Source organism: Oryctolagus cuniculus, chromosome 15, assembly GCF_051225735.1.
Source record: "Oryctolagus cuniculus isolate XC-2025 breed Fujian yellow rabbit chromosome 15, ASM5122573v1, whole genome shotgun sequence".
Classification (NCBI taxonomy): domain Eukaryota; kingdom Metazoa; phylum Chordata; class Mammalia; order Lagomorpha; family Leporidae; genus Oryctolagus; species Oryctolagus cuniculus.
The window spans coordinates 50,722,310-50,747,266 of record NC_142881.1 but is presented as its reverse complement, the minus strand read 5'-3'; the positions used below and the strand labels follow the sequence as shown (position 1 = coordinate 50,747,266).

Below are 24,957 nucleotides of genomic sequence, written 5' to 3'. Positions count from 1 at the left end.
CTGGGCCATTTTCTGTTGTTTTCCTAGGCACATTAGCAGGGAATTGGATAAGCAGAGAAGCCAGGATTCAAACTGGTATCCATATGGGATGCCAACACTGCAGGCAGTGACTACCAGCACTACCACAGCACTTGTCGCTCCCCCTCTTCGTGGAGGAGCAACACTGAACCCTGCGCTGTTCTTTCGTCTGCTCGGCCCTCCCCGGGTTTGCTGCTGGTTCTTCCCGGGTTGGCTACTATCCCTTCCACCTCCGTGGAAGGGCAGTTCCCCCTGGCCGCATTCCCCACTTCCGCAGGGGAGCGGCACCCCGCCGGCCGGTTCTCTCGGGGGCTGCACGGGTTCCCTTAGATGTTCCCCATAGATGTTCCCGGTGCATGCCGTCTCTCTCCTCCTTTATAGTCCTCCTCCGCCAATCCCAACTCGGCTGAGTACGCTGCTCTCCAATCAGGAGCAAGTCCTACAGTTAATTGGTTGAACTGGAGGCAGCTGTGCGGAAGCTGTTTACTTCTCTCCCAGCGCCATATTGTGGGAGAGCAGATGCATAGAATAAGTCCTAATTCGAGTAACTTAGTCCAGTCCGGATTGCTCCCCACAGATCCCCCTTTCTTTTTATTTTTTAGCGTTGATACGCGCCTGTCTTCGGTGTCCCGCAGAACACACTCTGCTCTACTTGCTAGAGTTGCCACAGGCTCTTACAAGTCCTATCAATCAGGAAAACCGAATCCGGGTCCTCTCTTCGCCATTGTGAGGAGGTTTTTAGGCGCTGATGCATGCCTGTGTTCGGTGCCCTGCAGCGCATGCTCTGCTCTGCCCGCAGGGGACTTACAAGACCTATCAGGCAAACCGAATCCAAGCCTTCTCATTGCCTTATTGTGGGGGAGACTTATTAGTGTTGGTTCGTGCCTATCTTCGGTGACCTGCAGCTCATACTCTGGTCGAGCTTTGCTGGCGCTTACCGCCTCACTAATCGGGCAGACCGAATCCAAGCCTTCTAATTGGCATGTTGAGGGGAGGCCTTATTTTTCTCTATTTCTCTATCTCCGGGCATTCCTACCTCTCCCATTTCACTTCTATCTTCCAGCATTCCCATTTCTCTTTTACTTCACTTCCAAACTTCTGTTTCTCTTATCCCCGCAGCCTCCCGCTCTCATTCCATTTCTAAACTTCTGTTTTCTCTTATCCCCGCGGCTTCCCGGCGCCTCGCCCTGCCGGCAGCTTCACGGCTCCGCGCAGCTTCCCGGCGCCTCGCCCCGCCAGCGGGCTCCGCCCCGAGGCTGCTTCTCCGCGCCTCGCCGGCTCTGAGCCGCTTCAGCCCGCGCCTCATCTGCGAGGCTTCCCGGCTTTGCGCGGTCCGCGGTCTCCACGCTTAACCCTTTCGCGTCTGAACCACGGCCTACGCCAGCGTTCCCTATCTATTCACGCCCCGTGCTCTCTCTGCACGCGGCGGCTTCCGCGAGTAACACAGCGTAGCTTGCGTCTCTGCCACTAGGATTCAATCTAAGTTCCCCGGGCTAGCCTGGCGAATTCAACCCAGCGTACGTCTCCGCCCCACGATCTGGCTTCCCGTCCTTTGCTCCCCGGGCTAATCAGACGGATCCCAATCTGGCTTACGTCTCAGCTTCTGGTTTTAACTTTTCGCCCCCTATTCCCGGGCTAACTTGAGAATCCCAAAGTGGCTTTCGTTTCCGCCTTGGCCTGCCCCCCGCGGCTTCAATTTCCCTAACATTTTTCTCTACCCGGTATGTTTCCCCAAACTTTCCTCCAACGATATTCCTCCCTCATTTCTCCTGGCCTCTCCCCACAGTCCGCGTCCGAGTCTGTTTGTTCTAGCTTTCCCTTTCGCTTTCGACCTTAGAGATTTCTCCCAGCTTCCCCCCGTAGTCCGTATCCGAGTCTATGCCTAGGCTTTCAATAGCTTCTTCCGGCTCCTTTTTCGTCCGGCTTTTCCCTAGGCTGTTTGCTAGTTTCTCTCTCCGATATTTTCCCTAGTTCTTCCCGTTTCTTCCCTCCTAAGTTTGCTATCCGTCCTAGGTTTCCTATCCAAGCTAGGTTTCCTATCCGAGTCACGGCACCATTATGTCGCTCCCCCTCTTCGTGGAGGAGCAACACTGAACCCTGCGCTGTTCTTTCGTCTGCTCGGCCCTCCCCGGGTTTGCTGCTGGTTCTTCCCGGGTTGGCTACTATCCCTTCCACCTCCGTGGAAGGGCAGTTCCCCCTGGCCGCATTCCCCACTTCCGCAGGGGAGCGGCACCCCGCCGGCCGGTTCTCTCGGGGGCTGCACGGGTTCCCTTAGATGTTCCCCATAGATGTTCCCGGTGCATGCCGTCTCTCTCCTCCTTTATAGTCCTCCTCCGCCAATCCCAACTCGGCTGAGTACGCTGCTCTCCAATCAGGAGCAAGTCCTACAGTTAATTGGTTGAACTGGAGGCAGCTGTGCGGAAGCTGTTTACTTCTCTCCCAGCGCCATATTGTGGGAGAGCAGATGCATAGAATAAGTCCTAATTCGAGTAACTTAGTCCAGTCCGGATTGCTCCCCACAGCACTGGCCCTGAAAATAAATTTTTTTAATGGAAACACACACATCCATTATATATATGTGTGTGTGTATGTGTGTGTGTGTGTGTATTAAATAAGTAGGAGCCAGCGCTGTGACATAGTGGGTAAAGCTGCCACCTGCAGTGCTCGCATCCCATATGGGCACTGGTTCAAGTCCTGGATGTTCCATTTCCAATCCAGCTCTCTGCTATGGCCCAGGAAAGCAGTACAGGAATGGCCTAGGAAAGCAGTACAGGATTGCCCAAGTCCTTGGGCCTTTGTACTGGCATGGGAGACCCAGGTTCCTGACTTCAGATCAACGCAGCTCCAGCCATTTGTGGCCATCTGGAGAGTGAACCAGCAGATGGAAGACCTCTCTCTCTCTCTCTCTCTTCCTCTCTGAAACTCTTGCCTTTAAAATAAACACATAAATTTAAAAAAAAAAAAAAGGAGGAAGAGGAATATCCCAGCAGTGCTAAGATAACATCCTGAGAGAGCCCTAAATTTCTCTAGATTGTAAAATCAGAGCTGCACAACTAAGCAAAATCTCTCCCCGACCAGGCTAGACCTTGGGGTCCAAAAACTGTCACACATGACATTACCATGGGTGAGAGATCTCAGGATTAATAGCAATAAATATTTATTTTTAGTGTTGCTTATGCAAGCAGCATAATCCGAGAAAAAAGTCCATCATGGAGCAGACTATTCCCCTATGAACAGTACTTAGCTTCAGTTTCAAAATAGTTGTCAGAGAAGTCCCAACAAAGGCAGGGCAGGACTGAGCCAAGGTGGCAGGCCTAGCACTGTGAGCTCATCAATGATAAGGCCAGGGCTCCCAGGTGGGGCAGTGTGGGGTCCAGCATCATTCACCACCAGTGGCACCACGTGCAGGAGACCTTTGGGTTGTTCGTCAATTCTCAATGAGATTCAAGTTAGCATTCTGATGAGTTAGGCTGCCCCTCTAGCTATCATGTCAACTGCTACCAGTCTCCACTCCTTTCACATTTCCATTTTCCACCCACTCAGGCAGAAGTGATACCACACGTGCTAACTCAGGCACCGAAGGTGTTCGACCCATCAAGAATCAGTCATCCCCACTGCACCAACTACAGCAGGAATGGGGGTTATTTTTTTTCTTTTTTAGGAACATGTTCAACAGCTAGAGTCAAAAAGAGAAAAAGTTTCTTTATGACTTTATCAATAACAATAACAAACTAACCATGACAATAAATCTCCCCCACCGTCCAAGTTCTGGATCAATTAGGATGGTGTATGGAATACAACATGAGCCCACAACTTTATCAGAGGCAGACTGTAGAATACATTGATAGAAGAATAAAAAGTGATAAAGATTCTTTCACTACAATCTCCAACATAACAAAAATTGTAAATGAATGAGGAAAAAAATCATAAGCAGAAGTAAAGATATTAAAGTTGCAATCTTCAGAAAATAACATACAGGAAAAGGAAGGTACTTGGAGAATTAAGATGGCAAATCGATAGTCATGTTTTGAAAGAAAATTCTGATTGCCTTTACTTCCACCCACCTCTCCACACCCTTTACAGGATAACACGTAATTACCTTTTGCCTTGTGACTCAACATAAGAGCGTTTGTTATCATTAAGGTAGAAAAGTTGAAGATGACTGCAATGAAATCTCATGGTATTCTTCCATTAAGGAATAATTACAAAATTTAAGTAGGAAACATTCCATGTGTATGTAGTAAGAGAGTAAGTAAATTTGATTTAAAAAAATAAAAACAAAAACACATCTTACTCTAGCTGAAATGGTTGCCAGCTCTGAATATTTTTTCCCACTTGGAATAAAGTAATACTTCAAATCATCATTTGGAGTGATTCCTTCTGCACTTCCACCACTGTTATTACAAAGAGTTTGGGGGTTTAACGAGCATATTTTAGATTAAACGACCATGGTTTCAAATTCAGGTATGTATATTTTAAAATCTCCAAGCAGCTTCAGAAAGATCACAGCGAACTAGCAAGGATCCAGAAAGCACTGCAATGTAGCCAAAAACCTTTGGATAAATAACATCTGGCATTAGCGGTTTGCTATCCTTGAGTTTCTCAACTTCCTCTCTGGAGAAACTTAAGTCCCTTTTGGCCTCTTGCTGACTTCCTTAAAAATGTTTCTGGAAACAGATACTTCACCATCTTCCATCTTCTTTATCTGGAGTAGGACAGCCAGGACTCAGGAAACTAAAGGTGCTGGTATGCCAGGCACACTACATGGGCCACGGGCCTGCTCAGTCTCCAATTCCCCAGCTTTCCAACTGGCAGCAAATACGGACACAGGAAGAGGCTCTGGCATCAAGTTCCAATCCTGGCCCCACTGCCAATTAGCTGCACGGCCCAGTACAACTTTGACCTCCCCCTACCCCCTCATTCTCTTCTCCTCTTGGGGACAGCTTTGAAGACTAAGTGTTGTTCTGTGAAAAGGAACCAGGTCCCCCCGGCACACGGATGTGCCCAGCACGTGTGAAGTCCCCGGGAAAACTCAGCTGTAACCATGACAACCACAGTTCCGGCTGGCCGCTGAGCACCTTCTCTCCAAGGACTACCTCTGGCCCTGGCTGCCTTGATTGTCTCTCCCTTCATTTTCTCAGCTGCAAGCCCTTCTGACCAGCTGTAGCTCGGTCCCTCCCCTTATCCACAAGTCTTCAATGAAACAACTGTGTAAGAATCTCACAAAGGAAAAGCAATCACTCCTTCTTTCCCTTAACTCAAGACATCTGGGTTAACATTCCAATTCAGTGTGTGCATACACGCATGCGCGCACACACACACACTGCCCCTTCAAACAAGTTAGACACAGGTGATATCTTAAGTGAGAAATGAGATTGAGAACGGTGATGTGAACTGACATGTGAGTGTTTGTATTACAGTAGTGATCCTTCTTCATCTTACCCCTTCCATATGCAGACCTTACTTTTGCCAGTTTCCAATGTGTGAGACTACGTAAATACCAGGAGGTAGCAGAGAAGGGTGAATGAGAATATCCTAGCTTAAAAGGAGATGGAGGATGGGAGGCAGGAGATGAGAGCCCACATTCCAGGTGTGAGTAGTGGGCAAAGGCCCAGTGTCAGTGGTGACTGGACGCTGAGTGCTAGTCAGGGTGTGTGCCACAGCCCGTGTGCAAACCGTGCCTCCCCAGAGAGCCAGGCAATGCCTCAGCAGAAGGCAGACATGGAGAGGAAGCACCAACAAACTCCCAGGGCAACTTGAAATAGAGCTGTCGGTGCATGGAGCAAAATCATGAAAACTCAGGCTTGTATTTTTTGTCTTCACTTTTTTTTTTTTTAAACACAGCAGAACTTCAGACCACTGTAGTTTTGAAATCTCAACACTTCTGCTACAGCAGAGGCCTGCGGTGACCTCCATGGAGCCACGGGTTTGTGGAGAGGGGAGTGCAGCTCTGCCCAATCCACTCTCTCGTCTAGGATGGGAACCATAACCCACAGGAGGTGAGGACATGAAAGTACTGTCCTCAGATCACCCACTTAAAGCACACCACAAAACAGCAAACAGCATCCCTGACTCTTATCACAAATGTTACTCCAACATTAAAATGAGGCCAGAACTTAATGTGTTCACAGAATCACTCAAAGCATCAAACTCTGCAAGCCAGGGATTTCCTACCATGTAGTCATTAAAAGGTAAATGCTTCATGCTCCCCAAATCAAGCCTGAGTAGGAGGGAAACGTGTTTTCTGGTAAACAAAGTCACACTGAGAAAGTGCGATTATAGCAGCAAAGACCCCAGAAGACCCACATTTAGAAGTAGGGGAACTTGCCCGACACTCAAACGTAAGCCTTCTGGGAGCCCGGCTGGCTCCCACTGTAGAGGGACAGGGCACTTAATTCTCAGGGCTAGCACCAAGTAACAAGTGGTAAAGCGCCTTCTGAACGCAAGGCACAGCGATTCTCCAAGTGCCATCCCGGGACGCCTGAGTGGCCCTTCATATCTTCGAGAGGCACTGCAAGGTCAAATAAATCATGTCCTTTTCTGCCTTTTTCACTCTAATTTTTCTCAGGAGTGTACTCTGGAGTTTTCCAGAGACCATAGGAAAAGGCATGGTGTGACAGACTGAACGCAGAAACAGACCAGAATCAGCTGTTACCAAGGAGCAGCAGATACTAAGGAGGTTTGCAAAAATGAACAAAAATGTAATTCATCTCAACCAAATTCCAAATAGTACTTCTCATGAAAAACTTTTTATCAATGTGCAATGGGTTTAATGTTATGCTTCAATATATTAAAGGAATAAACATTTTCTCAACTGCAATGGAGAATTCAGTCAATAACTACAACCCAACAAATCTTTTAGGATCTCTCAATTTTTATTAAAATGCAAAGGTGTCTTGGAACAGGTGTTTGGCATTATCAGTTAAGATGCTGCTTGGGGGTAGGGTGGGGGAAGACAATGCTTGTGGCTTCACAGGTGAAGCTGCTGCCTGCAGTGCCAGCATCCCTTATGGGTGCTGCTGGTTCAAGTCTGGCTGCTCCACTTCAGATCCAGCTCACTGGTATGGCCTGGGAAAGCAGTGGAAGATGGTTTGAATCCTTGGGTCCTGCACCTGTGATGGAGACCCACAAGAGGCTCCTGGCTCCTGGCTTCAGATCAGCCCAGCTCCAGCCACTGCGGCCATTTGCAAAGTGAACCAGCGGATGGAAGACTTCTCTTTCTGCCTCTAACTCTGCCTTTCAAAATAAAAATAAAAGATGCTGCTTGGGACACCCACAACCCATGTCAAAGTCCCTGAGTTCAAGTCCCAGCTCCCCCTCTCAATACCAGCTTCCTGCTATGATCACACTGCAGGCAACAGCGAATCCCCTAAGTGGTTTACAATCCTAAATTGAGTTCCTGGCTCCTGACTTCAGCTTGGCCCAGCCCCAGCTATCACAGGCGCACAGAGAGTGAGCCAACAAATGGGGTGCTAGCTCTCCAGCATGCGCTCCCCACCTCTGAAATAAATAAAAATAAAAACTCAAGTTAAAAAGAAGTCAAGAGGTCCTAAAACTAAAATGTCTGAAAACAGTTGAAGGTAAAAGAGCCATGTATGCTTTAATACTTTTATATAATTGAATTTGTACTTGTTATGCTATTACATTCTAATGTGCATGCCTACATTAAGAGAATAAAGTTTATTAGACTGCATTCTGTGTTTTTCTCACTTCCCAGTAAAGACTGCTAAAAAGGAAAAAAAAAAAAAAAGGCAAGCTGAAAGGGCCTGTTCTCTGGCAACCATGTGTCCCAGGTTTTCCAGGACAGTCTTAATGTCAAATGTGTTTCCAATTTTTCCCATCAACCACAAAAATGTTCCTTATATTTCAACATTTTTGTGTCCAAATACATCTCTCAACCCGATTCTCACACACAAGAAGAATCACAAATCATCCTCCTGTCGTTTTGTCTGCAATTATCTTTAGAGTACTTTGGCACAGCTCGTGGAACAAATGCGTGTTGGCTGGTTCCGACCCTGAGCCCAGGAGTGGGGCTTACCCAGCTGAGAACTTGTCCCCAGGAGTGCTCCATTAGCGTCTGAAGGCCTCCAGAGGCACCAAGGAGGCTTCTGAGTTTGTCTTGATCTTTCATTAACACAAGAGACTGTGTTAGCAAAATGAACATTAGAAGTCATTTCTCACGGATGAAAGTGCTTTTTTAAAATGTGGATTGTTTAGAAACATGGCAGGGTACTCCTTTCTTGACTGAGGAAGCTTAAGAATGGAGAAAGTCCAACAGCCCAACCCTCTGGATGGGCACCCTGGGTGAGCAGAAATCAATCACACTGCCCAAACAGCTTCCTTCCACCTCGGATGAACATCTCATGAACAGGGTGATCAGAGCGCAGAAGGACAATCTGGGACCACTCTGAGCTTACAGAGCAGTCACACCACTAGGCTCTGCTCATGAATCAGGGTCTATAGCAGAGGCAGAATTCACCTCGAGATGTGCTTGTCTGGTTACACACCGCCTAGTAATCAATAAGGCTTGTGAAGAGAGGACATACAGCCCTTATCTTTGGTATCTCTCACACTATAATCTATCAAAAAGAACCAACTACATATTAGCAGTCAAATTGGTTTGGGAGCACTAATAAAACCTCTTTTCATTTCAGCTGGCCTCGGATATATGAAGGTACTTTTAAATGTAATTCAGTTTATTCTGCTGCAAATGTATTCATTTATTCTGTTTCAAATATTTTTTAATTCAGTTTTCATAAAATGAATTTTCCATGAACTTTTCAGGAGCCTCATACCTATTCCTTCTCATCCAGCACTGTCATCTAACTGTTAACAATCACCTAAAAGAGAACCAAAAGTTGCAGGCTTTCTGCCTTGCAGAGCCATTATCTTTACTAACGGCAAAGATAAAATTTGATTGTTCAATATAATTCACAATCTAGATATCTCTTAATGGAGAAACTAGCTACCTATTCTTGCAACAGTGGTAGTTATAATAATCACTGAAAACTTTATCATGCTAAAGACTAGACCCAAAGTATAGTTCAATTCAGGGCATCACTGCATAATCACTAACACAGCCCCACTTACAGCTGCAGGGGAAAAAAGAGGAGGGGGAAGAGAAAGCAGAGGAGGAATAGGAGCGAGCTGAGCAGGGAGAACATGCAGTGCAGTTCCCCAGATTCAAACCACATCAAGATGCCCTGCTGTCATTTTGTCCGAGATAAAATCTCAGATAACACAAAATCCAAAGTCAAATATGCATTGTGTTGGCTGCCTTCCAGTAATACTGATGAAGAATTATCAATCGTAAGCACCAAAACTTTCCTGTCATCCATAAGATAACCAAAGTAAATCAAATACCTGTGAGTATCATGTAATAGCAGGAAATCATGCTGTCAAAGAATATCAAAGGACAATGGAAAACATTAACCATGTGAATACTCACCCCCCATGTTGGGGGACCAACATGTTATTTTTTCCTCTAGCTGTTTGGTTTTTCTGACCCTTCTCATCTCCCATACACAAATTTTGTTGATATTTTGTCCTCCCGGCATTTTTCTTTACATATATAAATGTAGACACATGCTCTGTAACTATATATAAATATACACGACAGAGATGTATGTTTAAGGATGACTTTGTGGTTTTCAGTCATATGTATACATTATTTTAGGAATTATAACATTACTCTAAATGAAATTTGCTCCTATCCACTTTGTTTTCATGTTGATCAATAACAGAATCCTCCAAGAAATCTATTCTTAGCCTTCAGGAAATGTCCACAACATGGATTCCAACGAGATGATGGATCAAAGCAGTCTTCTGGTTGACCCTATTAGCTCAACTCAACAAGTAATTAAGCATAGTCAATGATTTGGGAATAGTGACAGGACAGCAGAAAGTCAAAAGATCTTACCAATAAAAATTACACAGATCTCTGAATTCTCATTACTCTATTCAGAACTAGTCAGCTCTGCATGAAAGAATTTGAGTGTCTTTTTAAAAACTGGAAGTCTACGAAGTAGAAATAGGAAAAGACAGAAGTCAGATTCACAATTCAAACTGAAGGTGCCTGTAGCAAGTCTAGAAGCCAATGACAGGGATAAAGGGACTGAGACACAAGTGAATTAGATACCTTTGCTGGGTACTAAAAATGACCACAGTCAAGGAAACATTTTATACAAAAAGAACAAAAGAGTATCATTTGTAAACCTAAAATGGAAACGGTGTCATGAAATATTTCACCAACACAGGTTATTACAACCCTACTTTATGGTTCATAAAAAGAAAGACTGTCTGGGAGAACCCAATGGAAACTACGCTTGCCCCCACTGTTTCTGTGAAGGTTGTGCTGACACTAAGCTAGCAGCTGGCTTTGTGACTGCAGGTTAAATGGGTTCACATCTGGGAAATACACAGTTCTGGTTTAAGTTAAATTTCCTAGTTGCAAATAACTTCCCAACCTTTAAGTTCCCAAACTGTATTTGTACAAATTAGGCACAAATTCTAAGCTCTGCTGACTCAAATGTATTATGGCTAGAAAGTTAAGGAAAAGAAACACACAAAGCCAAAGGAAGAAGCAGTTCTGGAGCTGAATAGCAGCCTACAAAGACGGGATCAATTGCAACAAGTAACTCTGCCATCTGTTCTGAATAGCACCACTTCATCCTCTTTCAACACCAGAATCCAGTCATCTTGGCGACTTTTCTACCACCTCCAGCCTATCACACTCCCAGAGTTTATCATGAGGATTGGCCAGCTTGAAGAATCTTTAAGTTTACCAGGGCCAAACCTAAGAAAGTAGCTAGCCAAAAAAGGACATGTGGGCATCATGCTACAGCAAGCATTTCAATATTACAAAGTAAGATAGAAGATAACCTTGGCCAAGGATAATTGTTCTAACCCTGACATCAGAACTGGAGACTGTCCTTTGGTTTTAAGTAAATTTCCCAATGAAGATACTGTGAGCTCCTCAGAATCAAGAAACATACACATATTCATCTTCTTACTGCTCTCTAGTTAGGCAGTCATGTTTGCTTATTTACGTCTTACAGCACCTGATTAAAAAAGCATCTGAAGTTACATCTTCCAAAGACACAGGTTTGAAGGATATGCAAAAAATAAATATTTCCCACAAAACATTCTTGACATTCCATTTCAATTGCAGTGTAGAATCCTCAAGATGTTTAAATATTATGACATGTACACATGTTCCCTGTGGTGAGGGGAACAGCAACAAGAAGAAAAAATGCAGCACTCTGTATAATTAAAGAGCTTTGCGACTGGAGAACTTCCAGGAAACTGTGTAGACAATGGTTGAGTCACATCATCTCCAAATGAATATCCTTAGATGTATAAACTGTGTTCAACACACTGGCTACTTAACTCAAAATGCTATTTTCTCCCCTTCGATGTAACTATTTTTGAGAGGTAGAGAGGAAACCCATTCACTGGATCTAAACTAAACCATCAACAAAGCCAAAAGCTGGAAACACCAGACCAGGTCTCCCACATGGGTGGAAGGTACCCAACTACTTCATCCATCACCTTCTGCCTTCCAGAGACTGCACCAGCAGGCAGCTGAAACCAAAGTGGAGCCAGGACTGAAACCCAGGTACTCTGTGTGGGACATGGGCATCTTAACCATGAGGCCACTTATTAATCCCCAATTTAACTTTAAAACACACACAAACAGCACTTGTATTGTACTTTTACCAAACCTACCCAGGTTTACTTCCCTTCCTGTGCTAACTGAAGACGGGAAAAAGACAAAAAGCCCACATTGAGAATTCTGAAACATAACCTAAAAAGCACAATGTCTTGGTTTTTTTTTTTTCTTTTTACTAGAAGTATCTTTCTAGAAGACCACATAAAATAAAGCATGGCTCCAGACTGAGCAATCATTGCTCCCAAAGGCACTGCACTGTGAAATGTGCCATGCAGGGGCACAATCTCCCTTTCTTAGTGTGGTTCTGCTATTTTCACATAATTCTTAGAAATGTGCTTCTACAGATTTAATTCTTACTTTGTCCCATCTGATAATGCACTGAGTTGAGAGAAAGCAAAGGGAAGAGTGTAGCACAGGAGTATAAATAAGCATGGAGATGTCCAAGACAAACGTCTAACACAAAGATCAGCCCTTACCTAAAAACTCTGGATTTGGTGTGCTAGCTTGGGCATCTGTGCACAAATTTCTCATCCACTCTCTTCCTGGCCAGCAACCCCTCTTCCTTTCTTTTCCTTCTTGCTGGAGGACTGGTCTAATCTTGGAAATAAGGAGAAAATCCCCTACAACATTAAAGTAAGTGCTACATAACACAGTTAGCCTTCGAGGACCTTGGGACACATGTGACCTGGGTTCAGGGTGTGATGCTCTCAAGGAGAGCTCCTCTCTGAACACAGCAAACCCAACGTGGCTCACTCAAGAGCACTCCCATGCCACGCCTTCCTCACAAAGCCCTGCAGCTCTGTCTGGCACCTGACACTTGAGTCTCAATCCCTCACAGTGCCAGAGATGATCGCCAAGGGTTCTGGGGAGGAGAGGAAAGAGCGGAGGTGGCAAGAACATAAAGCCAAGCAGTGTGCTCACATGTGTTCTCATCTAGTCCTTAGAAAAACCAAGAAATGGGCGCTGTCAGCAAGGATGATTACAAAGATAAGAAACCGATGCAGAGATGTGAGACCAATTATCTAAACTGGGACCACCAGAAAGTTGTTTGGAAGAGAACAGGCTGTCTCTGTTTACAAATCCCCCCTCTCCAGCCAAGATTAACCCTCACCTCCACCCCACTTCCTTCCTCCTCTCCCCAAGCCTGTCGATCAGTCTGTTTCTCAGGCTTCCCCAAATGCACAAGGCCCTTTCCAGCTTCCAAAGCCTTGACACTCACAAGGCCCTCTGCCTGTGGCTCCATCACAGGCTCGCTTGAGAGTCAACGACAGGATCACCTCTCCCGGGCACAACTAGTGAGGAGGCCACTCGACACGAGGAACTTTCAAAATACTATTGTAGGCTGGCGCCACAGCTCAATAGGCTAATCCTCCGCCTTGGGGTGCCGGCACACCGGGTTCTAGTCCCGGTCAGGGCGCCGGATTCTGTTCCGGTTGCCCCTCTTCCAGGCCAGCTCTCTGCTGTGGCCAGGGAGTGCAGTGGAGGATGGCCCAAGTCCTTGGGCCCTGCACCCACATGGGAGACCAGGAGAAGCACCTGGCTCCTGGCTTCGGATCAGCGCGATGCACCGGCCGCGGCGGCCATTGGAGGGTGAACCAACGGCAAAAAAGAAGACCTTTCTCTCTGTCCCTCTCACTGTCCACTCTGCCTGTCAAAAAAAAAAAATACAATAGTAAGTAATCTCGGTAAATGTTTAAATCTCAACCTCCAACTGCAGGCAGTTGTCTTAGATCTTCTGCAAGAGTCACAACATGAAGTAGGGACTCAAAAAAATAAAGTCAACCAAATATTGAAATTTCGAAGTCTAGTAAGCCAATTAAGAGGTTAGAAATTAAATTTTTCCTTAAGAAGAGATGACAAATCTGTTTTCTCTTTCTCTTCATAAGTCTCCTAAAGGGAGAAAGGAGTTCCAGTAATTTTCAAGGGCTTATGATAAATGCTGACTAACGAGACACGCACTACAGCTCAGCTTTGGGGAATTGGCCATCATAGTAAACTGATTTCATGCCCGTAAGCGAAATAACAAAATTTAGGTTAACCCTTAAGCATAGAAACACTACTATGAATATGTTAAAACGTTTCTTCCTCATTTTCCCTAATCCAAATCATTACTGTGCAGTTTTGTATATGTAGAGTATGTTTATTCACATATTTAGAACTTTGGAAAGAAAATTCTTTGACATGTTTTCATTATATTTGAAAGGCGGAGAGACAGAGCTTGTCTCCCATCTGCTGGTTCACTCCCCAAATGCTCACAACAGCCAGGGCTGAGCCAGGCAGAAGCTGGAAGCCAGGAGCTCAATTCACGCCTTTCACATGGGTAACAGCAGCCCAAGTACTCAAGCTCTCTCCTGCTGCCTCCTAGATGTGCATTAACTGAAAGCAGCAGAGCCAGGACTTGAACCAGGCACTCTGCTCTGGCCTGAGGGTGCCCTAAGCAGTGTCAACCTTGGCTCCAAAAGCGTGACTCATCATGCATACTAAGATGCTACGGCTGTTCTCTCGTGCACGGGGAGGCAGCCTGTCAGGTCCCCCTCCCCCCCAGACAATAAGCCTTTTTTTTGTATTAAAAAAAAAAAAAGATGCTACAGATGTTGAGCTACCTACCCCCAACCTACTATCAATTTTTAGTTTTTACACAATTCTGTAATTTTCCCATCGTGTTTTCAATGTGCTTTAGGCTGATGCTGACAGCAAGTGACAGAGGCTCCCTCTCCAGGCTCTTAATGCCATTGCTTCTAATTAGCTATGGACTTAAATGCCAGGTAAGCAAACTTGCTCACGCTGTGAAGAACAAAATGTGCGTGGTTCCAAGCACAGGCACCCCTCATAATACACTGAAAGGAAGGTGGCACCTACCAACCTAGCAAACACAGCAGGCATAGCCTATGGCAGCCAGGAAGATCGGCCATGCCAAGATGACACCAGCACCAGAGAATCACGTCCCACAGGCGCCACCATCTCACAGGCAGGGAGGCCGACTAGACACAGCACCTTTGCTCACGTAAGGCCCCTGACCTATTAAACAGCAGAACATGCTGAGAGTTCAAGTGATTTTTCTGGTGAAAACTACTGCAGTGATTACGCTCCAGCTGACGATGAGAAACTGCGTTCCACTTGTGATAGCCCCAGCAACATATTAGCAACACGTGAGAAAATCCAGGATTAAGGTCTGCAAGCTGTATCACTGATGACTCTGTCCTCTCATTTCTGCCTCTCTCCCTGTGACCCTTTCCTTACAGAGATCCCAGATGATCATCCTGGGCACACCAGAAAATGCAAGATAATCTTCATGGCTCCTCTTGATGGTTTTTAGTACAATCACTTACTCCGTCCCTGACATGTTCACTGTTTGGGGATTAGGACTTGGCTTTTCCTGGGGTGAGAAGGGAGTAATTACTCAGCTACCACAAGGAAACTGATGGAAATAAAACCACTTGTCCCAGCAAAAACTCTGCTTTCAGTGACCTGATAAGCCAGGTCACAACACAGCTGAACCACAAAGGAGGAGAACAGAGGACTGGCTCAGGGCCTAACCTTCTGAGCAAGGTTAACATCAGAACAGGAAAACATCAACAAAGATGGTAGACACCCTACAGTACCAAAGTAAACATTCATAATAGGTATATTAAAACCCGTAGCAAGTTAGTATATTGAAGAAGATGGAGAACTGTTGAAACAATGTTAGCAATACCTATTATTAAAATTGTTAATGTTTTATAATGATTACTGACCCTAATTTTACATATACATAAATAGTCACAGAAAAAAATTGACTGTAAAAGTGAAAATTATCAGTTTGCTGAACAGTCAAAATAGAATGCTTTTTCTTGTCCTTTAACTTTCTGTAATGAACATCATTATAGAAGAGCCCATGCTAGAACACAATTTTTTTTTATTTTTAACTTTTATTTAATGAATATAAATATCCAAAGTACAGCTTATGGATTACAATGGCTTCCCCCCCATAACGTCCCTCCCACCCACAACCCTCCCCTTTCCCACTCCCTCTCCCCTTCCATTCACATCATGATTCATTTTCGTTTCTCTTTATATACAGAAGATCAGTTTAGCATACATTAAGATTTCAACAGTTTGCTCCCACACAGAAACACAAAGTGAAAAATACTGTTTGAGTACTAGTTATAGCATTAAATCTCAATGTACAGCACACTAAGGACAGAGATCCTACATGAAGAGTAAGTGCACAGTGACTCCTGTGGTTGACTTAACAAATTGACACTCTTGTTTATGGCATCAGTAATCAACCTAGGCTCTTGTCATGAGCTGCCAAGGCTATGGAAGCCCCGTGAGTTCTCCGACTCTGATCATATTTCGACAAGGCCATGGTCAAAGTGGAAGTTCTCTCCTCCCTTCAGAGAAAGGTACCTCCTTCTTTGATGACCCGTTCTTTCTACTGGGATCTCACTCACAGAGATCTTTCATTTAGGTTTTTTTTTTTTTTTTTTTCCCAGAGTGTCTTGGCTCTCCATGCCTGAAATACTCTCATGGGCATTTCAGCCGGATCCACATGCCTTAAGGGCTGATTCTGAGGCCAGAGTGCTGTTTAGGACATCTGCCATTCTATGGGTCTGCTGTGTATCTCACTTCCCATGTGGAACACAATTTTTAATTATTTGATAGTTAAAAGTACACAGATTGGTTTCTGTTCCCCGGAACTACTCAATTGGAATACTCCTTTCTGTGATGGGGCCACATTAGCTTTCTGAATGTTTCTATTATTTTTTAATTAAAGATCCATTTTATAATGTTACTAAGAAACAGAGCATCTACTCAAAATTACTACTTTATTCACTGACCATCTGTAAGTGGAAAAAATGCTTTTGTATGGCTATAATTAGAACTACACATATATACACGATATTTAAGTTTTATGTACTCAAGGAACATAGGCAAGCACCGCATTTGTATTTCATCTCCCAAAGACAAAAATGTAACAATACCCTACCTCTTTACTCATCAAGAATCATTCAGACACACACCTCTCTAAACATCAGGAGGATGAAAAGATAGCACACTCACACATTTCCTACCCCCTCTTACTTTACAGGAACAAAGAGGGAAAAGGAAAGAGGATAAGGGACTAGGATAAAACAACGAACAGGGTAGTAGCGGAGAAAGCATGGTTTGCCCTGGGTGCTTACCAGGGCCAGCCCCACCCTGTAACCCCACCTCCTTAGACCTGTCCTCTTCTCCTTTCTTTCACAGATTAGTCAAGGAAGCCAGGACAAACGTCTCAGTGGCTTTCAGCTCATTCATCCATTTTACAGCCCGAAGCAGAGAGCTACTGCATAGGACAGACGGTTCCCAGTGCAAGTAGTGGGCCTTTTCACTGTCATTTAGTGCTGTTCCCCAACCCCCCCTCCCAGAGCAGGCAGGGGGAAGCGGGGGCCTGCAGTATCCAGCTGCTGTGAGGGACGAGGGGTGGTCTGCTCCCTGACTCACAGGCGTGTCCTCTTTGCCAAACCCCCAAAGGTCAGCCTGCACAGAGCAGAACATTCTGGCCGACTTGCCTCACCACTCCCCTGAGGACAGGATGAGGCTCTGCTCAGCATCTGTTCTAAGTTCCAAACCCCTGCCATCCTGGACTGCAAGTCTTCAGAGATGAAAGCCTGGGTCCTCCCTGTTCACACTGTGTCCCCAGGCCCACGAATGGAACAGAAATGCAATGTCTCATCACTGGTTAGTCACAGGTCTGCCACTTGTGCCTGCTACCTGAAGTGCCAATGAAGAAACCTGAGGATCAGTGAAATCCTAAATGTGAACAGCATCTTTCTATCAAGTTGCACATGATGTCACCTTCTAAATCACTGACATCATTAGGATGTTCACATTATACCCAAGAGATGAGCCCGTTGAGTCTGAGATGTGTTCAAAGATTTGGCTTACAAGCGAAGTTTCTCTGTTAGCTAGATAAGTTGATGCAAAAACTGTACCTAGGGGCCGGTGCTGTGGTCGAACAAGTAAACCCACTGCCTGCCGTGCTGGCATCCCCATGGGTGTCAGTTCAAGTTCCAGCTGCTCCATTTCCAATCCAGCTCCCTGCTAATGTGTCTGGAAAAGCAGTGGGAAGAGGACTCAAGTCCCTGGGCCACTGCACCCGTGTGGGAGACCTGGAAGAAGATCTGGCTCCTGGCTTTGGATCAGCCCAGCTCCAGCCATTTGGAGAGCGAACCAACACATCCAAGATTTCTTTGTCCCTCTGTCTTCAACTCTGCCTTTCAAATAAATATATAAATCCTTAAAAAAATGCTACACATAGGTAAATCTTGCAAAAGCAGCAGATGTCACATTTGCTGCCATCTGAATTCTTGACTAATTCCTCCTTTCAAGTCTCCTCCCACTTTTATTCCAATTCTATGTAAAATGGAAAAAACAAAAGTATGTATAAGTGTTATTGGAGAGATTTTTTAAAAATATTCATAAGGTAATAAAATACACTATTCCTAAAAGTACATCACTTCATAGATTTTTTTTTTAAATAAGTTATTAGGGGCAGGGCATCTGGCCTTACTGTTAGGATACCAGTATCCCCTATCAGAGTGACTGAATTCAAACCCCAGCTCCACCTTCTTGGTAATGCAGACCCTAGAAGGAAGCAGATGGCTCAAGTAATTGGGCTCCCGCCACCCACATGGGAGGCTCAGATTAAGTTCTCAACTCAGCCATCTCAGGCACTCGCAGAGTGGACCTATGAGCAGGAACTGTCTCTCTCCCTCCCTCTACTTCTTTCCCTCCACCTCTTCTTCCTTCCCTCCCTCATTTTAAAAAAATAATATATCACTCAGTCGCATTGACTAAAACACATAAAATGGATTTACAGCCCTTTTTCATAAAGCAGTGGGACTCCCTATAGACCAGTTCAGGACAGGCAAGTGTTCTCCCTGATTGAGGGTACACTGAACCCCATGACAATAGAGCAGGAACATTGGAACAGTCAATGCTTGTCTCTGACCACATCCAGAGGAACAGCACAATGTCATCACTGTCATGAAATCCAGAATGTCAGTCTACTGCTCCCTGGATGACTCGAGAGGCAGCTTACGATGATTTCACCAAGCACTAGTTTTCTCATCTGTAAAATGGGAGACTGGAGCATGTAACACGGGGGATTTTGATATCATCAGTATAAACCGCCTGCTGCCTGCAAAGCCAAGGACAGCCCCATTGGTTCAGCACTTCTGGCCTTGGTCAGGGAGCCAAGACCATTTTCTCATTTATGGATTTGATTTAGAACCAGGGAAAATAAACAGTAACTCTAAGCAGAGCACTCTGTCAAAGCACTTCAAAAATATGAAATTTTTAAAACAATCCACAAAGAAAAAGGGAGAGAAACAATGGAATATGACCCCAAATTACTACATAGTGCCTAACTTTATAAGATATAAAGTTAAAACAAAGACGTTTTAATTAAGATCAGCTTAAATTATGTCACCAGCTTTCACCCTCTTCAACCTTTGATCTTACAGTTATCACATAATAACACAAACCTTTTTTTTTGTCCACATGAAAGCCAAAAGAAAGAGTTGTACATAATAAAATGTGGCATGGAATTCTAATAGTAATTAAAGACTAGCCTTTGGCTTCTCAAACATACAACCTATTTCTTATGGCAAACATTATCAGAACTTCTGGCAAATTTTCTAAGAAATTGCAATAATCTTCTCACATCATTAAAAATTTTATCACATATAAAAATACAATCCAAAGAAAATTATTTGTTTTCTGTTGCTAAGAAACAATTTTTAAATATTCCATTGTTTCTGGATTTAAAATTGTATTTAACACAGAAAACAGATACATGCAACTTATATAACAGCTGCATTTCAATATTAAAAGTTAAACATACACATACAAAAAATGCATTAAGTATACTATTATTTTTCAGTTTCATGAGTCATTTACAACTTCAAGGGTAGAATATTTCTGGATTATGAATGAACTCTGAAGATTGTAATGTATTATACAGAACTTCGGGTAAGTCATCATAAATCTCCGAAATATTGATTTACATGTATGCATGTGTGTATGTGTGTATACATGAAGATGTTATTTTTCAAGTTCTAAGCAGAAATATCAAAGTCTGGGTGCTTTTCATTAAACAAGCTACATTATGAAGTTCACAACAAAAAAAGGATCCTCAGTATTAGTTTGTTTGTGTCATCCCAAAATCATTTGTTGAGACCTAACCCCAAGGTGCTATCAGGAGGCAGGGCCTTCGGGAAGTGGTTAGATCAGGAAGGCAGAGCCCTCAGGAATGGGATTAGTGCACTTCAGAAGAGCCCTCCCACCCCTTTCCTATCGTGTGAGGTTGTAGCAAGACAGTTCAACTATGAGAAACAGGCCATCATCAGACACCTGCGCTGCCTGTCATTTCAGAACTCTCAGACACGAATATCACACAAAGCATATTTCTGCTAGTCATACCCATCTCATTTATAGATTTTTAAAAAAGAGTTTCTTTATTTGAGAGGCAGAGTTACAGACTGAGGGAGAGACAGAAAGGTCTTCCAACCACAGGTTCACTTCCCCAAATGGCTGCAACAATGAAGCTGGAAGCTTCTTCCAGATCTTCCAAGTGGGTATAGGGGCCCAAGGGCTTGGGCCATCTTCCACTGCTTTCCCAGGCCATAGCAGAGAGCTGGATCAGAAGAAGAGAAGCCAGAACTGATCCAGCATCCGTACGGGATGCTGACACTGCAGGCCAGAGCTTTAACCTACTGCGCCATGGCATCAGACCCTAACCATTTTTTTTTTTTTTTTGACAGGCAGAGTGGACAGTGAGAGAGAGAGACAGAGAGAAAGGTCTTCCTTTGCCGTTGGTTCACCCTCCAATGGCCGCCGCGGGCGGCGCGCTGCAGCCGGCGCACCGCGCTGATCCGATGGCAGGAGCCAGGAGCCAGGTGCTTTTCCTGGTCTCCCATGGGGTGCAGGGCCCAAGCACCTGGGCCATCCTCCACTGCACTCCCTGGCCACAGCAGAGAGCTGGCCTGGAAGAGGGGCAACTGGGACAGAATCCGGCGCCCCGACCGGGACTAGAACCCTGTGTGCCGGTGCCGCTAGGCGGAGGATTAGCCTAGTGAGCCGCGGCGCCGGCCCCTTTTTTTAACATTTGAACCATTTGGTGATGCTTTTCTTTTTTAACTTATTTTGTTTATTTCAAAGACAGAACTACAGAAAGAGGTACAGACATAAAGAGAGAGGTCTTCCATCTGCTGGTTCACTCCTCAAATGTCTGCAATGGCCAGAGCTGAGCCAATCTGAAGCCAGCAGCCGGGAGCTTCCCCCAGGCCTCTCATGTGTGTGCAGGGGACCAAGGTGTTGGGCAATCTCACACTGCTTTCCCAGGTGCATTAACAGGGAGCTGGATCAGAAGCAGAGTAGCCAGGACTCCAACTGTACCCATATGGGATGCCACTGCTGCAGGTTGGGACTTTAACCCGTTGTGACACAGCGTCAGCCCCACCATTATTTCTCTAACAATCTTTCCTGTTCTTCTGGTCACTCCAATTACTTGGATATTAGACATGCCTGAAGATGTTCCACAACTCACTGTTGTTCTATTCATTTTTTCCCAGTATTTTTTCCACATCACTGTTGAATTTTAGGTTGTTCCTATTGCTGTGACCTTAAATCTTTTTTTCCCCAGTGAAGTTAATGTACTATCGATAGGATCCAATATCTGGGCCTCCCAGCTCTATCTCCTCAACTCAGAGAGACTGCAATGCTCTACCTGGCTCTGTGCTCTTTGTGGCACAGCCAGGAAAGTTCTCTGGCTACAGGCTGGTTCGGTTATATGGTTACCTTCTTTGCCTCCTCTCAGTCAATAATCACTGTCTTTGTTGCTTGATGTCCAGTATTAAAGCATGGTTTAAAGTATTCTGTTCATTTTTGAGTTGTTTCAAGTGTTAGGGAAAATCAGGTCCCAGTTTCTCTATCTTGGCTCGCAGCCATTTGGGGAGTTAACAACCGGATGGAAAATCTTTGTCTCTGTTTCTCTGACTCAAATAAAAATAAAATTTAAAAAAAAAAAAGAAATAATGTATTGGGCATTGCCTAAAATCTCCATTACAATATGGCGCCTGGGATGTTCGAGGGGCGTGTCTGCGGCTGCTTCGGTTAAGCCACTTAAGATCTGACCACCAGCAGGGATACGTCCACTTTGGTTCCAGACACGTGGACAGTGCATGATCCCTATACTTAAGATGTCCCTGTGCGTGGTCCACCCACGCCTGCATGACCTTTGCGCTGACTGGCTCCCCTGTTGCGCATGTCCTTTGTCAGCCTTATAAGCCTGTACACTTCCTCAATAAAGCAGTTCCTGCTTCGACAGAACTCACAGGTGCTTGCTGCGTTCTTGACCCGTCGACCTTACCTTTCCCATTTGCCTTGTTGGGGAGTGCTTGTACTGTCCCCTGCTGGTCAGGGGCCAGCTTCAGGTTTAAGACCCCAACAATAATGGGTCAATCTTTCCAAGCCTGACAAAAATTACAAACTCATGAATCCTAGATGCTGAATGAAATTTAGGCCAAGGAAACATGAATAAAACATTTACATTTAACAAACTGCTTAAACAATATTAAAAATAAAATCTTTAAAACTCAAGAAAAATATGCATTTACAAAGCAACAAAGACAATGATGATGGCCAATTTTTCATCAAAAATAAGGCAAGCTTAAGACAGTGAGACATTTTTAAGAAAAAAAATATACAGTTATATACCCAATGAAAATACCTTTCCAAAAAGAAGGCAAGGGGTTAGGGGCTGGCATTGTGGTGCAGCGTGTTAAGCCATTGCCTGCATGGCCAATTCAAGTATAACCTTAAAGCAATTTGAAGAGTAAACCATCAGATGAAAAATCTGTCTCTCCATCCCTCTCTGTCATTCTGCATTTCAAATAAATAAAATAAATATTTTTAAAAGAATAATTAAAGCAAGGGGCCAGCATTGTTGTGTAGGGGATTAAGCCCCCCAACTGCAACACTAGTATCCCCTACTAGAGCACTGGTTTAAATCCTTACTGCTCTGCTTCCAAATCCAGCCACCTGCTAATTTATCTGGGAAGGCAGTGCAAGATGGCCAAAGTATTTGGGTCCCTGCCACCCATGAGGCACAGCAGAATGGAGTTCCTGGCTCCTAGCTTCGGCCTGGCCCAGACGTGGCAGTTGCAGACTATTTAGGTAGTCAACCAGCAAATGCTAGATCTCTCTGTCACTCTATCAAATAAGTAAATACATATTTTTAAGACCATTAAGCTTAGTAAAATAAGTCAGATTCCAAAAGACAAGCATCATGTTTTCTCTGATTTGTGGTAGCTAATTTATAGAAGGAAACAAAAAAAGAACCTCGAATCTATGAGTGAAATTGACATCTTATGATTTAATTATAATTAACAGCCCTTGGCTATATTCCTGTGGAAGAGAGTTTTTTTCTACTTTTTACTTGTTGAAAACTGTATTTAGTGGAATATTAAGCTTGTGATTACAAAGTAAGTTATCACAAAAATTAAAAGAAAAATGGAAAGAAGGAAGGAGGTAGGGGAGAAGGAAGTATCCTTATATTCTTAGAATTATGTCTTTGAAATACATAAAATCTGTTCTCTTTATAAAAACATGTTTAAAAAAAGGATTGTGGCATAGCAGCTAAGACACAGTCTGCAATGCCAGCAACCCACTGTCATCAGTCTGAGGCCCAGCTGATCCACTTCCAATCCAGCTCCCTGCTAACATGCCTGGGAAAGCAGCAGAATATGGCCCAAATCCTTAGGCCCCTACACCCACGAAGGAGACCCAGAACAATCTCAGAGCTCCGGGCTTCCAACCAGCCCAGCTCCAGCTATTGTGGTCATTCGAGGAGTGAACCAGCGGATGGAAACTCTGTCTCTGTCTCCCCGTCTCTGTAAACTCGGCCTTTCAAATAAATACATAAATATTTTTAAAATATATTTTAAAATAAATGAAGGCAAAGTAAAAACCCTACAGGATAAGAAATGTTAAATGGAAAACTGCTATCCAGGAAACTGTCATCTCAAGTCTCTTAGCCTAATCACAACTGCAAAGCCCCTTTCATGTGGTAGCATCGAAATTTCCAGGAACGAAGACATGTACATCTTTGACAGGCCATTATCCTGCATACCACAAACCCATAAGAAATGACTCCAGAAGATGGTCCACTAAAACAAATCAGAGGGCTTGGCACTGTAGTGTAGTGGGTTAAGCCTCCACCTGCAATGCTGGTATCCCATATTGTTGTTAGTTCGAGTCCTGGCTGCTCCACTTTTGATCTAGCTCCCTGCTAATGCACTTGGGAAGGCAGGAAAGGATGGCCCAACTACTTGGGCCCCTGCACACACATTGGAGACCTGGAAGAAGCTCCTGGCTCCGGCCTGGCCCAGCCCAGGGCCATTTCAGCCATTTGGGGAGTGAACCAGCACATGGAAGATTCTCTCTCTCTGTTTGCCCTTCAAATAAATAAATATTAAACAATAATAATAATGCAAAGAAACACATGAGTTTTTATTTTTAATGGAACCTAGTATGACTAAGAAGACACAGGTGTAAGAAAAAAGTTGAGACTCCTTTGGATTCTGATGCCTGAGACATTCTCCTCCAACTTGCATATTTAGTAATTTAAGATTTTTTAATCACTCCAAGTACATAACCTAACTCTGTAGTAAACATTTGCATAATTTTGTAATTTTTTTTTACTCTTACAAGCAATCAGGAAAAAAATGATCTGAAAAAACAGTGCCTGACTTATTTAGGTGCTCTAGCAATCAAATTGTTTTTAAGAACAAAACTTGACATTAGAGGGGTTGAAATTATAATAATTCCATATCCATATTCTTTCTTTTTAAGATTTTATTTATTTATTTGACAGGTAGAGTTACAGACAGCGAGGGAGAGAGAGACAGAGAGAAAGGTCTTCCTTCCATTGGTTCACACCCTAAATGGCCACTACGGCCGGCGCTGCACTGATCTGAAGCCAGGAGCCAGGTGCTTTTTCCTGGTATCCCATGTGGGTGCAGGGGCCCAAGTACTTGGGCCATCTTCCACTGCCCTCCTGGGCCACAGCAGAAAGCTGGACTGGAAGAGGAGCAGCCGGGACTAGAACCTGGCTCCCACATGGGATGCCGGCACAGCAGGCAGAGGATTAACCAAGTGAGCCACAGCACCGGGCCCCCCATATCCATATTCTATAACTAACATTTCTGGATCAAAGTTCTTTTCTCTTTCATACATTTAAC

At 44.3% G+C, this 24,957-nt stretch overlaps 1 protein-coding gene and 3 long non-coding RNA genes across 15 annotated transcripts in view; 1 reads left to right on the top strand and 3 right to left on the bottom strand.

Annotated features, from left to right (window-relative positions):
- The window catches only part of LOC149121989 (uncharacterized), a 473,114-nt gene that overhangs the window by 272,584 nt on the left and 175,573 nt on the right, over positions 1-24,957 (bottom strand). The gene's annotated exons all lie outside the window — the stretch shown is intronic.
- Positions 1-24,957, bottom strand: part of BICC1 (BicC family RNA binding protein 1) — a 336,500-nt gene that overhangs the window by 253,841 nt on the left and 57,702 nt on the right. The gene's annotated exons all lie outside the window — the stretch shown is intronic.
- LOC149121991 (uncharacterized) lies at positions 1,726-8,379 on the bottom strand. Its single transcript, XR_016222201.1, has 2 exons — positions 8,057-8,379; positions 1,726-7,086 (listed from the first exon to the last, which is right to left on the bottom strand). It is a non-coding gene; the product is annotated as an uncharacterized LOC149121991 (long non-coding RNA).
- LOC149121990 (uncharacterized) lies at positions 11,684-18,392 on the top strand. The gene is made up of 3 exons (XR_016222200.1): positions 11,684-13,026; positions 14,370-14,454; positions 16,919-18,392. It is a non-coding gene; the product is annotated as an uncharacterized LOC149121990 (long non-coding RNA).